This window comes from Schistocerca serialis, chromosome 7 (genome assembly GCF_023864345.2).
Source record: "Schistocerca serialis cubense isolate TAMUIC-IGC-003099 chromosome 7, iqSchSeri2.2, whole genome shotgun sequence".
In the NCBI taxonomy this organism is placed as follows: Eukaryota; Metazoa; Arthropoda; class Insecta; order Orthoptera; family Acrididae; genus Schistocerca; species Schistocerca serialis.
This window is the reverse complement of record NC_064644.1, coordinates 68689838-68705946: the sequence shown is the minus strand read 5'-3', so window position 1 is coordinate 68705946 and position 16109 is coordinate 68689838.

The following is a 16109-nucleotide window of genomic DNA, read 5'->3' as shown; positions in this document are numbered from 1 at the left end:
GGGAAACTGGCTGACACTGACGGCGGCGGTGCACAAATGCTGCGCAGCTAGCGCCATTCGACGGCCAACACCGCGGTTCCTGGTGTGTCCGCTGTGCCGTGCGTGTGATCATTGCTTGTACAGCCCTCTCGCAGTGTCCGGAGCAAGTATGGTGGGTCTGACACACCGGTGTCAATGTGTTCTTTTTTGCATTTCCAGGAGTGTATATCATAACGCGGCGATGAGAAAAATTAGGGTCAACGCGGAATCATATAGGCTGTCATGACTCTAATTCCGTTCTCAAATCGAATGGGACGGGAATTCGCTAATGTCCATATGAAGTACTTGACATGAGGCACCCTCCGCCATTCACCGTACAGTGGCATGTGAAGTCTATATGACATACAGCAATGTCGTTGGCAGAGGATAACACGGCAGTGGGACGGCATTAGCTGACTGACAAGACCTCATGCAGGAGCTGAATATGTGTATTACAACAACCATCATTGTGAATAAACCATAGAGGGTGGTGGGTCTTACATCGGGGTTGTTTACCTTAGTCAATAACTATGAGCGTTACAGCAGTCGACATAAATCGAAAGTATTTGCTAGTCGATTATGTAGGAAAATTGAAAACATTTGGATGATGGATTGCGTCTCTTTTAATTAAGAGTTCGCTTACATCCAGATACAGTAGGTGATGTTTGATGTCATCCACTGCACAGAAAGTAGTTCTGATTTTTGTGCTATGGCCTTGCTGCCTTTTGTGCAAAAGTCACTATTTAGACTAAATGAGGATGTGAGCGAAATTTACCTAGATTTTATTGTTTTCTAGTTTTCTTGTGTGGGCTGATGGATGTGGATATATGAAAATAATGAACTTGAACTACCTCATGAGATGAAAAAGTCTTCTACTAGCGCGGAAATCTAAGTCACCGTTGAATTCGAATGGGAACGTAAAATAAGGATACTACTCTGCTGCATCAGTTTCACTGCAATATTAAGTCATCAAAGGAGAGAAAAAAATTGATATCTCCTCCGTTCACACTGCGTACATATCGATCGTTAGATGCGTCCTTGGAGTTATTCATCTGCTTGCATCAGTACTGCACTGCTAATACTAGGCAAGTGGAGCATGGACGTGCAGAACTTTATGGATCACAGACAACGTCAGATTACAGGTAGATCTAGGAGTCTGTGTGATCGTATTAGTCCTGGAAATCGAGAACTAGGGATCTTATTCAGTTTCCCAGAAGAAGTGAAAATGTGGTCCGAATCGCAGCATCAGTATTAGTGCCCCAGCCTGGACGCAAAAGGAATTTATAATGCAATATTTCCTCATGATGGGCGCTAACGTATTGAAGCAGAGGCGAACGAATGCTTTGGTGTCTGAGATGAGAGCGTCTTGGATTATTACGCATCATTTAAAGAGTGGAAAACGTTTTTTCTACCACAGAATAGTTTTCAGCTACAAGATAACACTTACTGGGAAGATTTTTAACACTACTGAGTCAGTATGGTGGAACGGAATAGAAGCTGGAAGAATGGCTGCATAAGATTCGTCGTTGTTGTTGCACGTCGGCGAGGCAGTTGTCATTGATCTATTTCTTGATTGGTGGTCACCCTGTGTAACCCTGTAAGAAGATCATAATAGCCCCCTCCCCCCGACCACTCTAGAGGAGAATGGTCGCTACCCAAGGGGAGCTCGGGTCATCTAAGGAGAAAGGTTGGCATTCGAGGGGAATGGTGGTCACAGTGTGAAATGACATCATTTGGCCCCATGGCAGAACGGTGGTAACCTAGAGGGAACTGCACTAACCCGTTAAATTCACCTTCATTACCCCTCACAAATACAGGTATATGCATCCGTGCGTGTGCGTGTGTGTGTTTGTGATGTCAGTTTAAGGAATTTTGTGATAAATGTTCTTAAACTTGACATTCTTTTACGCCGTTATCTTTGAAATATCTGTTATTTTTACGCACTTCAAAAGAAGCTTACATAATTTCGCAGCAGCATTCTGATTGGTTACCACATTTAAATACTCGCTGAAATACTGTACTGTGTTTGGCGGTTTACTTCTAATGGCGTGTAAAATACTGGCCGCGCTTGGCGGTGAGGATAGTTGAGGGGTGAGGACGGGTGCGGGGATGGGGGGGGGAGGGGGGAGGGGGGTGTTTGAACAGGTAATGATGATGATGACCTCGTTGACAAGGAGGACAGAATTTGTCACGTTACAGACAGGTGAATCGTGGCTTGTGACGTTATGAGTACTCATGCATGTGATCTTGTTCATAAACTTCTGCTGATGTTTGAAGGCCAGACTGAGCTGCAGTCGTCGTCGATATACTCCTGCTGTGGAACAGGAGACAAGTCTTAATGATATCATTTTTCATCGATATAACACATGAAATAAAAAAATATTAATAAGTAAAAAAAGCAAAATTGGTTAGAGCGTATAAAGTGTAGTTGTAGAATAGTGGCGATTAGAGGCTAAATAACAATTTAGCTGAATAATATTTGGAAAAAGGCAGGCCTGTGGACTTTTGTGTTCCTAGGATTCTTTGTTATTTTTTCACTAGGAAACTTGAAGAGGCAAAAAAAGTAACACGTGTGAAAAGAGGGATACGATTTCTGTGTAAGCCGAAGTGACTCCTGTACTGCACCAGAAAACCCATTTAAAAATGCGGTAGAACTACTAGCAACGCAATGAGTTTCTTAGTAGATAATTAGGTGCTTCGGTTATTAGTCTTCTGCTTCGTTTAGTGTGGCTGTCACGAATTCCTCTCATCTGTCAAAAATAAAAAAAATGTTGAAATGTGTGTGAAATCTTATGGGACTCAACTGCTAAGGTCATCAGTCCCTAGCTTACACACTACTTAACCTAAATTATCCTAAGGACAAACACACACACCCATGCCCGAGGGAGGACTCGAACCTCCGCCGGGACCAGCCGCACAGTCCATGACTGCAGCGCCTTACACCGCTCGGCTAATCCCGCGCGGCTCTCATCTGTCAACCTCCATATCTCAGAGTAGCACTCAGTGACCTAGATTATTTGTTGGACATATTCTTATCTTTGATTTCCAATATACTTCTGCTCTCTGTAGCTTCCTCTAGTACTATGGATATTATTTACTTGGGTCTGCTAGTCAATATTTTTCATCCTCTCCTGATTCTCTAGAGAACTTTATCATTTCTTATCTGCAGAAAGAAAAGACTTAAGTACGATGTCTAAAGCAAGGAAACGATTAGCAGAGAAATGTCACAAACGAAGAAGTAGTATTTTAAGTAAAAGATATCGCGATGTGTTGAAACGAATTTCTAAGATAAGGAATAATTTACCTGGACAGGTGCATTAGTACACAGCTCTAGATTAAAGGCAGATGTGATCTTAGGTAAAGAGAAACAGAAAGAGGGTGAGAGGTGTCATAACATCTGCCAATGGAAACTGAAAGTAGAATTAAGAACTTGGATAAAAGAATGTACGAGTTAATAGTTAATGAACAAATTTTATCAATATCTCTTACCAGAACGAGAGCCATGCTGCTTATGAACGTGTGCATAATTATAATTAATTTTACATTGGAGACGTGAGTAAAAATATAACTTGCTGAACATTGCAAAGAAAGTGAGATGTTTCGTGGATAGTGACAGGACTACTCGTGTGGTACTCATGTCAGAGATGAAGAAATTGACGTGGAAGGCAAGACATGACAAGCCATATTGAGTGCGGTACAATGGCGTAAATGAGTTATAAGTTGGTTATCTGTGTTGCTTGTAACTGAGCTGCCGCTGAGACGGTGAGAGTGGGGGCAGATAATTAACCAGAATACTCTCTGGTACGTACAGGTAAGGAGGTAGGTGTGAGCTGACACTGGGCACGAGATATCTTGGGTGCAACGGCACTCGTGGGGATCCTTAGATTAATAATTAATCGGGTTCTAAATTATCTTACAACTTCTGAATTCGAGTCTGGGAACATTACGATTGTGCCTCCACGAATTCGAACACATTTCTACTGCCCATAATCCAACATTCGTCAAAAGCAGTTCGTGAACATTTTTATGCACATTCAGGCAGCACTTCGCAATCAGCCAAGGGGTTTACATGCCAGACAGTGACGTAATGGAGCAGCTATGTGCTGCATTAGCACTGGCTCAGCACGCAGCACTGTGGCATTCTGCCGTAGCGGAATACGGCGTTTCCACGGTCCACCATGTGACGAGAGCCTAACTGCTTTCATAACGCACGCGGCCAGAACGAATGTTAATGCTCAGAGCTCAGATGGAAGCAGCATTCCTTTTCCACTGTGCATTCGACTGGCTCAGCTTCCACAGCAGTCATCGGCAAAATGCTGCAGCACGCCGAGTCAAAGATGAGCGTCGTCAACTACGTAAAGTTACTTATCTGCAAGCCTCAGCTAGTCGTTAAGATTCTGGGCTTTGGACTGGAATTGCCCAGGAGGTAGTGGTGGTGGTTGGGGGGGGGGGGGGGGAGGGGGGGTACTGAGTTAAACTAGGGGCCACTCCTGCACATTCGTGCCAGCCGCCAGAGCCCGCGCGTCAGCACTGTCGCCTGCAAAACTTCGCTGGGCCCCGGAGCTGTCATCAGAGATGAGTCAGAAATGCCGCTGCTGCCTCCAGTTGCTGTCGAATACATCACTCGCTGCCACCTAGCCTTTTCTTGCGTCTTGGGCTGCTAGCATCAGAGTGCTCTGTATGACACAATAAAAGGGTCACTTTTTTGAAAAATCGTAGTGGTCTCCCATTGCGGCGCAATAATTTAAAATTTCCCTCAAAGGAGCCTACAGTCTCTTTCTGTAATACTGCTAAAGAGTGGCTGCAACCTCACCATTGGATTTGTCGACGCTTCAAAGAACAAGCTGCTGACATATGTGAAAGAAGAGGGCACAACACAGAAGCACATGTGAGGTGTATGGTGGGTTAGTGACGTCACATCGGCATTATATTTCACCACAGTCCGGTCCGTCGCCACCGCGGACGTGTCACACGATGGGATGTTCGTAACTCCCTTCATCTTACCCACATTTCATCCCTTCTCTTGACACCTCTGCGAAGGAGGTTTGAGGGATGTCTGAAATGTTTTCCTAGGCCACTCACACGAAAAGTGCATGATCTCAGCCTCAGGAGGAAGGACCTAAATGTGAGTAAGAAGGGTTGTGGCGACCTTCGCATCATGTGACACGTTCACAGTTGTATTGGGCAGAATTTTGCTTAAATTTGCTGCCAACGTGACATCATCAGTTAACATTACACCTCACATGAATTTCCGAACCCGAACCATTTCTTCGCATTTGGTGTCATCTCTCTGTCTGAAGCGTCGCGGAGCCCGACGTTAACATCGCAGCCAATCACGCTTTTATCCCATTACAGAGGAAGGTTGTATGCACCCTCGAACCAAATGTTAAACATCTCGGTAGCACCGAGAGACGGTCAGGGGTTTTCGAAAAAGTGACCCTTAAATTGTGAGGCGCACTGTATTGACTTGCCTGTTGACAACGCGTTCTTGACTGTGCGGTCGCCTCCAACCCCCCCACCCCCCTCCACCAACCCTTTCCCAGGTACTTGAGAATCCATCCCACAGCTTCCCACGCTCGTATTATCGCTGTCAGAAATGGTCACACTGCATTAGTGGTAAAAATAAAAGACTGTATATGAAGATTAATTTTTCGTGTTCGTCTGCAGTCACTTCAGCCACAGTATAACTTTTGACTGCAGCCCATGTGGCTGCTGCTAACAGCATACAGCAACATACTGGCGTCCACCTTTGGCGGTCTGTAACTTACAGGTATTTACACCAATTATACTCAGTTCTGACGAAGTCATGGCAAATGGCCAGATGGTTGATTAATTACTGGGTGACACCCTTCCCCATGTCAACACGCCAGAAGCTCATATACTATGACACGAAACAGGATGGAAGTTAATAACTGAAGAAAAAGAATAATTGACTTCTCAAAGCGAGAAAGAATTCGGCTGCATTTTGTTTCATGGATTATCAGCACTAAAGCTACAAATTTTACACTTGAAAAAGTTTGGTAACAATTTAACTGGATCATTTTTTTTCCTTCTTTTGCGTGGTTAGCAAGTGCAAGCTTCAACCTCCACCACTGCCCTTGTTTCAACAGACATTAGATGTCTCACAGTGTAAATAGGCCACTCGGAATCAGTTCTGTTTGCTGGTGGAGCTAATTGTTCTGGCATAACCACAAGCGCCGGCACGAAAACAGCAGAGAAGGCTGTGACGTGCGGTTCTAGGCGCTACAGTCTGGAACCGAGCGACCGCTACGGTCGCAGGTTCGAATCCTGCCTCTGGAATTGATGTGTGTGATGTCCTAAGGTTAGATAGGTTTAATTAGTTTTAAGTTCTAGATGACTGATGACCTCAGAAGTCAAGTCGAATAGTGCTCAGAGCCATTTGAACCATTTTTTGAAGGCTGTGAGACGGCGTCAGTCAATAGCTCCCTGAGTAGGACGGCACGACGGCAAGAGCGGCCTCCACAAGAAGATAATACAAGCACCGTTCTTGCCAGCCTCAATCGCACAGGACTAGGAAGGCACTAGCGGACCAGGACAGTGAGACGATGGACGCCAGGAGAGCACTACGGAAGCAGTTATTAGCGATCCATATGCTTGCTTTTATGTACATAGTATATAGAGAAAGACACTGACTGTTTGCATGGCGCCCGTCGCTTACGAAACGTTTTTGTAATACAAAGTTAAGTATTGTCAGTCTTCTTTATTGTAATAAAAACTATTAATGTGAACTGCTGTTGTATAGCTATCCGAGAATGCAGCAACCTTTAGGCAACCTATAAGAGATGAGTGGGCAGGAGCCCACATAACGTAAGGTGTCCACTCGACAACTACTCCATGACTAGATGGAAAGCTGTGCGTGACATACACACAAGGTTAAGGACTGTCGCCATGGGCCCTGTAACCATCCAATGTCCCTGTTTATGATGGAATACAACTTGTTTATTATTTATTTCAGTTACAATAAATAATATGTGAAAGGTTGATATTCAGTACATAATAATGAATGAAATACATAAATAAAATTACAGTTTGCCATGCATTCCAAACCTAAGAGTTCCATCTCGCTCTCACGACACTATTGTTACAATACTACTTAAACTAAGATCATTGTAATGATTCTTTCCAATAATAACCAACAAAATTGCGATGCACCACTGAGTACGGCTTTTACGATGTCATATCATCACACACAGGTTTCAGCATTAACCAACTGAGCCACTCTGAATCGTAAAATTACTTCTTTAACGACTTCTTAACACTATATTTTCATCGCTGTTACTAAGTAGTGTTTCTTTTCTCTTCCCGTTACCCTTACTTTCATTCCGCAGCTATATTCCGTATTCATTTCCGTTCTACATAGCGCCACTTTTCTAAATTCCGATCCTGTCCACTCGACACCGACTACATGACTAGATAAAAAGTTGTCCGCGACATACACACAACCACAAAAAAGTCACATTGGTAGCCGTATCATGCAGTCGTCTTCTGCAGCGCACTTCGCCGCCATTTCCAGGTGATACGCTGTTTGCTGATCTCGCCGGAAATGTTCCATGTTACATCTCCAGCGCTGTAAAGGAGAACCACACATTTATATTAAGGTTTTGGCCCAACTTTGCAAATCTCAACATATTCTAAGAACGAGACAAGTGTTGGATCATTGAAAATGTAATAACACAGGTGATGTGGATTTCACTGATAGTTAGTATTAGTGTCAATGAGCTCTGGAGCTAACCATGATAAAGTGGAACGTTTACTTGCGAATTTCAAAGGTATCAGGTTCTCCACATGGTTTTAAGATGCTAGGAAGTTTCAAATCGGAGAAGATTAATCCTTGAAATTCTCTTCTACACCCCAGAAAGCATTATGTTCGCGGAAACTAACGTTTCGGTACTTTTAATAGACCATTTTGACAACCTGTATTACATTACTTAGTGCTAGCTGTAGTGGCTGCTGTAATTTCTCAGAGAAAAACCAGGCTGCTGTCTAAAGTGAACGTAGAGCCTCTCTAATATTCACTGAACATGGAATACCTTTTCCTTAATGCAATCCGTAACTTCCAGCTGAGATTTCGAGTAATGTTTATATAATGACGATAGAAGCATACATGGAAACATAATAGACGGACGTTCGATAATTCTTAGCCACGTGACGTATCGGTCCATCTGTGAAGCAGAGTACAATGCTCTCTGCTGCCGAGTGGAACGGTCGCAGCTCACTGATCGCTGAGTCCAGGGTAAAGTGACAAACGGCCGGACCGTGGTTCGCACAGCGATTGTTGATGGCGTGTCAGCAGTATGCTCTGTGCGTGCAGCTGGCGGTTCTCAAGCTAGGTTCCAACAGCCATTCTCGCACCAAGCTGGAAGCTATTCTACGCACTTAGCTGTCCCACAAACCTCTGTCAGAATTTTTGTGAATAATAACACATACCCATCGTGTTAATAATAATCGGTAGCTTATTTCTTATAGAACAAGTTTTCCACGCTAGTTCATAATTCCGATGGGCGTTCAATACGTAATGCAACTTTTTTCCCTTTTTTCTGAAAGCAAGTTCTTCTTATTCGTGATTCCAACACACCGTATTACTCCCAATTCTTTTGCCTATGAAATCCTGTTTTTCAACATAATGTCCGTTCAAGGCACGGCTTTGCTCCGCCTCACTTGAGAAGGCCTGTTTGCATGCATTGATCGACGCCGAGCAAATGTCTTGCTGCATAAAAAACCTTTCCATCATCCACTTACAGCTTCCCACAGCTTCATTGGACCAAACAGATACAGTAGGAAAATACGAGATGAATGCTGTAGGATGGATGAGGAAGGACAGTCCAATGAAGTTTTGTGAGTCCATCACGGGTGGGCTGACTTGTTTGAGGCAGAAGATGAAATTTCCTTTTTTGTGGCGGCGAGCACGGTCAAATCGTTTCTTCAGTTTCATGAGAGCAGTGCAATATACTTCGTAACCCGCCCGGGAGTACAAATGGGTGGGGTACCTTTAAATTGTTTTCAGTTCTGGTTTTCTTGACCGTGCGCCCAGTCCACACCACGTACCTGATAATCCCCACGGCGGTAGTACTGTTCTGCTCCACACTGCTGCTTGCTTGCCTGAAATTATCTATCGAAATATGCAAGCGGGTGTAGGCGAGCCACTCAACGTTGAAAAACAACACCGTTCGACGTCTGGCATGAACAACTATATTCTGAGGCGATTAAAGAAAATCGTAGGTTGTACTGTTTATATTCTAATTCATAAGTGTTTATCCCAATTGATGAATGATTACCAGTCCACAACATCACTCAGACGAGCGTACACGTAGCCGATACGACGTGGGTGATTGTTGATGATGCGGAAGCCGAATGATCACACGAGAGTTCTTACGCTCGTCACGCATACACATATTTCTTTTGGTACCAGTCCTCCATGACACTGATTATAGAGTTAATTATTCAGTTCTCAGTTCTCACTTGTACAAGCGTGCTCGTAACCGTCGCGGCGCGGCTTATTGTTGATAATGCGGCATGCGATGACCGAACGCACGTTCTCACGCTCGCAACAAGACACTGGCACTTGACTGCACTCTTTCGTGGTAACCAATTTTTTCTGATTACATTAGTTCATTCTGGAAGACCGAACACGGCGTAGATGAGTGATACTGTACGGTACGGCACGCAACGAGAGGATACACAAATACGTTTTCAGTAGCACTGCTCATTTTTAAATTACTTCTTGACGCACTTTGCTCTGAATCATTTGCTTATTTTATAACTTTACTGTAATATCACTTGTAGCAACACTTCTATTTCCATACCAACAATGCCTCTCACATGCAGAGCTACACAAAACACAACATAACAGTTCCGCGTCCCGTGCTCGACTCTACTGACGCGGCTGCCCCCGAAGATACTCCACAACGAAGCCAGCGATTTTGACAATATGCTCACAACTTCACAGTTGACAGTCGCACCATTAGGGAAGACACCAAACGGGCTAACCCCTTCAGACTCTAGAAGGCCGTTGCCATGGCTTTACAAGTTGAGGGAGCGGCTTTGAACTTCTTCTACGGAGGAGATATAGTGGGGCACCACTTTATGGAGAGCGTTTTGTTTCCAGTTCTAAGTGACGAACTCATATTTAATCGTCTGTGACGATGTAAGCAATTCCGCACAGATGGTCCTTCCTTACTCTTTACAGTCTTGTGTTAGACGACAGGGAGCCCTAAGGGCACACACCTTTGAGTACCCCAGCTAGAATAAGAGTGTATATTCACTACTAACAGTGACGCCCAGTTGTGCAGCCATATGTTTGATTGCGATCCGTCGATCACTTCGAATGAGAGTGTCGGCACGCTCCACAGGTCGCACAGGTCTGTGTGACCTTCTTGCGACGGTGGCAGACGCCTCGCCTAACGACTCCTCGTCCTTTTTTTCACTACTAGGTCTCCGTAAACGTTCTGCAAGCGCCCATGAATATCTGTGATGCTCTGCTTTTCCGCCCAAAAGAAACTCAATGAAAACACTCGGCTTGGAACGCACCTCCGTTACGGATGCCATTTTGAAGACTACGTATGGCGCTGTCATCTTTTGGAACTTCGTGAAACTATAGGGGCTGAAGCGCGAATTTCATTTTATTTATTTATGTATTTCATTAACAGTAAAGAGTAACCCACCGCCTTGAAATGTAAGTCGGGTCGGATGCTTCTGAATCCTACAGCAAACACTTCTCAGCATTAGAATGTTATTCGTATACAGTTGTTGAAGCTTTTTTAAAATAATAATATTAATAACATAACATATAATTTTTCTTAGGTAACAGCGAATTGACTGCTTGATACATGTTAAAATGGTTCTATACAATTTATTCCTGCCTGGCTAATGCGAATATAATTTATACAAGCAAAAGTCAAAGGAAAAGAAAAACAAAAATGTGATACAATGAGTGTGGTGGACGTAATTTGCAATATGTAGAGGGAAGTGATACACTGTATCTAAATTTGTAATATAGCCTATGTAGCATATTGATTACTAGTGGCCTATTCCTACCTATTTCAGGTGAGAAGGTCTCGGTAGAACCTCGAGCTCTTCTCATCTGAAATGATTTGTGCTGTGTGTGTTTCCTCTGTTTGTGTGTATTGGTATATTACTGGGGGTGTTGCAAGTCAGGACACTACATGATATTCTGCAGCTGTTCGTTTGTCCAACTGTTGGTAGTTGCAGTAGTTCTATGTGATACCTTAGATACATACAACTGGTGTTATACAGATTACATACTGACTGAACATTTGATACATGGAATACATGAATTTTAGCTTTATATGAGAAATACACTTATGTTTCTAAATTTGTTGGTAAAAAAAAGAGTGGTCCATTGCTACTTCAGTGTATTATTCCTTAAATAACTTAATACATTACATTTTTAGTTTTATGCATTCTTCATACAGAAAATACATTAGATGTAGAAAATTAATTCTTTGTAGCTTTAAACAGAGAAGAGAATGTACTTCTATCTACACATATCAAGACGAACTATACCTTACTGCTTATGTGCAGTAGACTTTAAACACTATGTAATATGTCGTTGGTGAGTAGGAGCCTCGGAATAAAAGTTCTTCGAGCCTTCTACTTCCAAGCGACGTTACGTTATTACTAGAGTCTTAGCACGTGGTGTCAGTGTTTGTTTGTTTTATGATTGTTACTGCCTGTTGTGTTGTTTGTAACTGCGTTGTGGCATGCAGTGTCACGGGAATATTGCTCGGTGTCCCGCAACAAATTCCGCAATTTTTCAACCGAAACTGGGACAGAAAGAAAATTTGTTGCGCTGCTTACTGAAAGACCCTCATAGACTGAAACGGGACAAGAACTAGGTTCTCCGATAACGAACGGTTTCTTTTTCCTTTTATGCAGACTAATTCGGGGTTTTACCGAATATTCAGCACATAACCATCTTCAAAGTTATTTCTAGCACTGTTATCTATGTGAACAATGACACCAACTACAGAAGTGAGGCAGTAAAAAAGGCGGTATTTGTCGATACGTCTTTTTTATTTTGATTGCAAACTTTTGAAAGCCCTAAAATTCGTCGCAGCAGTTGTAAATCCGATGGGAACGACCAGCCGTGTTCGAAGAGACGATTAGATTCAGAAAGTAAAAAACAAAATTACAATTTAACGCCCCATCGACGCGTGAAATCGGACAGGAGTAAGTTGAGAAACTGTCTCTGCTCTTTTCAGATGCATAACCTTGGAATTATTTTCGGTAAACGTAGAAGACCTAAATGTTGTAGGCATGACGGTGAGTTAAGCCTAGCCTCTCCTGAACGCGAAATCTGAGCACTGTCCACAGCGTAACATGATGTGTTGGCAGATTCACGGTGATAAGCGACTTTTAATGGGGGAAGCTTTGGCGGATACGGTGGAATAATAGTAATTTCTGTTCACTGAGACACTAGCATGTAAGCTAAAATCCCATACTACTTTGTATGTTAAGAAGAAAATAGTTTTCGTCGGCTGAACGCGCGGTGCGAATTCACCAAATTATGAGAACTAAGAATTTCGCACTAGGTCAGACAGTGTTGAAGGATGTAAAGGGTGAGTGTCTGCTAGATTCTTTGAGTGGCTTCATAGCTTCAGTGTTTGATTTTCGTGACAGGGCACTGTGTTGGTAATGTACCACAACCACGATAACCAAATTTGCTAATGTCTGCATTATAACTCAGTATAAATATTAAGTGGAAAACCTTATAAAGATTTGTGTTACATGGCATCGCTATGAGCCAACTCATTTCCCAGTTTGTGAAAGTCTCATACTGAAATGACTAGTTTTTTGGCTGCTCATATATTTTGAAGAGATTGATCTAAATAGAATTCATAAGTTGCAGAACTTGCTATAGAATAGCCCTGCGCTCAACAACACTTGCTTTAAAGACAGTTTTCGATGTTGCAACCTCAGTGAATATCATTGCTTTTACCGTAGTCACTGCCACACGCGAAAGGTTGGGTCGTGTAACCCTTACTTTCATCGCTCAGGTTCAGAGTAACATTTTGAATGATAAATTTAAGTAATGTTAAGAAGAATAGTGACGTAAGTGTCAGAACGATTCTGTCATTACACTATAATGCATTATAGTGTTTTTATGTATTAACCCTACACTTACAAAGTAGTCACCATTTGCTACATCCCATGACCACCAACAAAAATATGTTACATTAATTATTAGCACGACTTTTCTGGCGTATTAGTTTCTTTTACAATGGCTCACTGAAGTATGAGGCAATCACATGACATGAATCATTTCTGTGTATGCTACTGGGGAGCAACTGACACCTGTGTGTGTGTGTGTGTGTGTTTGTGTGTGTGTGTGTGTGTGTGTGTGTGTGTGTGTGTGTGTGTGTGTGTGTGTGTAGGTGCTTTCATTAGGAAATTTCCAAGAAGATAATTATGGCACTGAAAGAATTAAAATTAGAACGAATTTCATATTTTCATGTGATTAACACTACAGCTAAACAATGATAGCATATAAAACAAAATTTCATCAGTTTTTAGGAGTTTAAAATGTATCCTTGCAAGAATTGCTTGGAAGAACCGGGTCACACAGATAAAAACTGAGCGGTTGATATACACACCAAGTTTATCTTCAGAGATGTTTTTTGCAAAAGCGATAAGAAGAATCAGTTTCATACTGAGGTAGGAGAGAAGTCACTTCTTTGGTACTTCAGTAAAGAAAAAGTTCAGATAAATCTTCAATATAATTAATATTCTACACGGTACGCCGCAGACGTTCATCGAAATTGTTACAAAAACTGTATTTCCCTATATTTATAAATTTAGTAATTTTTCGCTTGAATGCCAGATTATACAAGTCAGCTACTTTATTCGTTCTCTTAATTTAGTGAGTAAAGTTACAGTTTTCGGATTTGCAAGTGTGTCCGTAAATGAGAAGTTTCTACACAAAAACGTACCTGAATTTGAAGCAAATGATTATTCGTTACTTCGTAGCTGGCAGAGGTGGTCTCCCTGTTGGTGTTGCCATGTTTATCACGAAAGTAAGTTACCATGCACTGTGCGTCATCATTTTATAGTCTGGAGAAACAAATGCTCTTGAACTCCGTAAAAATAAGAATTTTGGGCGTACGTACATGTTGCAATCATTAGGTGCACTGTTGACGTGATAGCACATGGATACAGGCGGCTCTTTTATCACCAACCCCCGACATTCTCCTACTCGTCTCAAGCGCTCTGTGGCGGGTGTGTATTCGCCCCGTCAGTGGTTCGTACCTGGGAATGGATTCAGGGACCAATGTGTGAGATCGTGATTTGGCTGTATCTAAATACTTTTCGTTATTTAGAGCTCCGTACCTCAGTCGATAACAACGGAACCCTCACACAGTTACACTGATGTCTGTCTGTTCACCTGGTAAGACCCTTTTTGGTCAGGAAAGGTTGGAGGCATCGAGTTGGAAATTGTCAAGCATTAAACCTATGGTCCGTGGGCACTGTAAAAAATTTAAGCCTCTACATCAATTCTATGAAAAGAGTGGCTATTTATGTTACATATTTTGATACTCTCAAATTCGGATAGATTAGGTACCTATGTACATAATTAAGTTTGTAGGGACCTCTCAGAGCCCAAGTCATACTCGCAGATGTCCGAATTTTTTCTTTTTCACAGAATCTCTCTGCGACTTTAAATTAATCCTGGGGCAGGTTCATTGGTCTTGCATAGCTTACTAACGGTCTCACGATAGAGTGGATTCAGGATGTCAAATTAAACACCTTTCAGCAGTCTAGTTTCCAACCTTATTTTATTTGGCAACCAGTTTCGACGTTTTACTGTGCCATCTTCAGGCCCCTGACCGACGTGTATGAAGATTGTACCTCGATTGTGATCAAACCAGAGGCCAGCAATACTGGTAGCAGTAGATTTTTGCTATATCGATAATTCAACCATCATCTGCCGCGTCAGCAGAGGCTGGACTTGCTGCAAGTCAAATGCAGAGGTTTTACTTCCACGTGGAGACTGCTTCGTTAATTTGTGGAAAACTCAACCTTTCAGCCTATAAGCACGAAGTTCCGTCATTAACTTCACTTTGATTTGACTTTACAGCACTCTGAATTTCATGCCGTGTTCTAAGGCAATAACTGCATCTATCACTGTTAGAGAAGCCAAAACCCAAGTTGAATTTGGAGTTGAAAAGTCTGGTAAAGAATGATTTTTTAACTCTCGGATCAGTTGCTGCTGAGTTGTTGTATAATTTTAAAAGATTGTCTATATTTAATTCACCCTGGTTTTGTTCCTATTGTAACGACACGCTTTCTTTTGTTTTCAACTTTGCAATCTTACAGTCATGCCCTCTTTTATTTGTTAATCCTCTCCAAGATGCAATTCCTTTCGTAATGGTATTTTTTGTGTTAGCAGAAGAGCCAACACCGTGTTACGAGTGGAGGCCGAAATGCACGCGTTTTAGCTCGCGCAGGCTGACGTGAGGAGGGAAGAACTATACTGACGTGAGGTCTGGAACATGACAAGGAATGAGAATTCAGAAAGCGGACGTAATTACTTTGATACATAACTTCAATCCATTAATGATGAACGTCACTCTTGGCGGTACATGATTCACAATATTATTGTTCAGAATACATTCTTGAACATAGTAATTATAGTAACTGAATATGGCGCCTTGGTAGGTCGTAGCTGAAGGCTATGCTAAACTGTCGTCTCTGCAAATGAGAGCAGATGTAGGCAGTGAACCATCGCTAGCAAAGTCGGCTGTACAACTGGGGCGAGTGCTAGGGAGTCTCTCTAGACTAGACCTGCCGTGTGGTGGCGCTCGGTCTGCAATCACTGATGGTGGCGACACGCGGATCCGACGTACACTAACGGACCTCGGCCGATTTAAAGGCTACCACCTAGCAAGTGTGGTGTCTGGCGGTGATACCACAGTATTTAATCTTACTTGTCCAATACCAAAGAGTTTCCGAAAAATGCAGCACATACAGGAATTTTCTCACCCCCTGATTTCGCCTGCAACTTACAAAAATCCATTTACTTTGTGAAATAATTATTTTCTATGCTTAGACTA